Source organism: Amblyomma americanum, chromosome 1 (genome assembly GCF_052857255.1).
Source record: "Amblyomma americanum isolate KBUSLIRL-KWMA chromosome 1, ASM5285725v1, whole genome shotgun sequence".
Lineage (NCBI taxonomy): Eukaryota > Metazoa > Arthropoda > Arachnida > Ixodida > Ixodidae > Amblyomma > Amblyomma americanum.
The window spans coordinates 487,048,632-487,049,814 of record NC_135497.1 but is presented as its reverse complement, the minus strand read 5'-3'; positions in this window follow the sequence as shown (position 1 = coordinate 487,049,814).

The window sequence follows — 1,183 nt, the reverse complement described above, 5'->3', positions numbered from 1 at the left end:
TATGGAACTTCGTGTTTCATATAAAATCATTCCATCACCACTGGAACTTTGTTCTACATATTTCGTCAGTTTTTTTTCCGGAACGTTGGCTTCACTTGTATAGGCGAAACGTTTATGAAAAGTTCTATTTACTAACCGGAACTTATACGTAACCTGTCTGAGAGTGTATGAAGACAAACTAGCTTTTGCTTAAACCTAAACAAGCAACCCATCTAGCGCAAAAGAAAAGTTAGTTATCTGGGTTCACTTTGCTTATTTGACCATTGTAGATCCCATAAGTTCACACCGCGCTTCCAATACACCGCATGATGATAAACAACGGGGATCATTCAACAAGATTTTGTAGAATATATAATCATGTGAAATGACCAATTACAATGAAAAAATGCGGCAGCGTACGTTCTATTTCATTGTCGAAAAAAGAATAGACATTTTTGAACTTTGAGTGGTGTGTCACTAACGTCAGACATTTGTTGATATGTTTGCTTTAGGTCTATCCTTTTCAGTTGTTTTTCGAGTGTCTTGGATTCACATGCGCGATCATGGTGTTATTAACTTCTGACTGCGTTTTTCTTTCCACAATTACTTGCTTTATAAACCGCTCGTGCGCCAATAAAGCGTTTAGACGAAGTTTAGCGTTGTTTACTTTTGTATGTTATGATCCCGTGTGTTTGTGCCGCTATGAATGTTGACGTAGAGTACCCACTAGCCCGACCCTTCACACTACTCCAATTTTAACCAGGTGCCTAACTTTTATAGTTAAAATATTGCCTACTAGAAATTAGTTATCGCCCTTACTAGTGAACATAATCAACCTATTCGTCGTACTGTTTTTGAAGCGATGTTTATTGCCTCAGGGCATAAAGGTTATGAAATGAGAGATGCCTAAGATGCTTAAATAAATGCAAAATGTGGGCTGATCTAATATAATCAAGTAGTGAACGATGCTATTGACCCTGTGTCCAGGCAAGATAGGAATCCGGATTGTCCGGTGAGAGACCCATCGCCGCCAGGTGCAGAATTCACATCGGCTTCAGCGCCGGGCAAACCGACCACAGGTGTTGGATATCCGCCTCACAGTCTCTGTTCTTGCAGACTGGACACCCGGGGCGGGGATATAAGTCTTTGAAATGCAGCCACTTGCGTGTCACAGCTGGAGTTAGGGCAACCCCGACCCGTATCC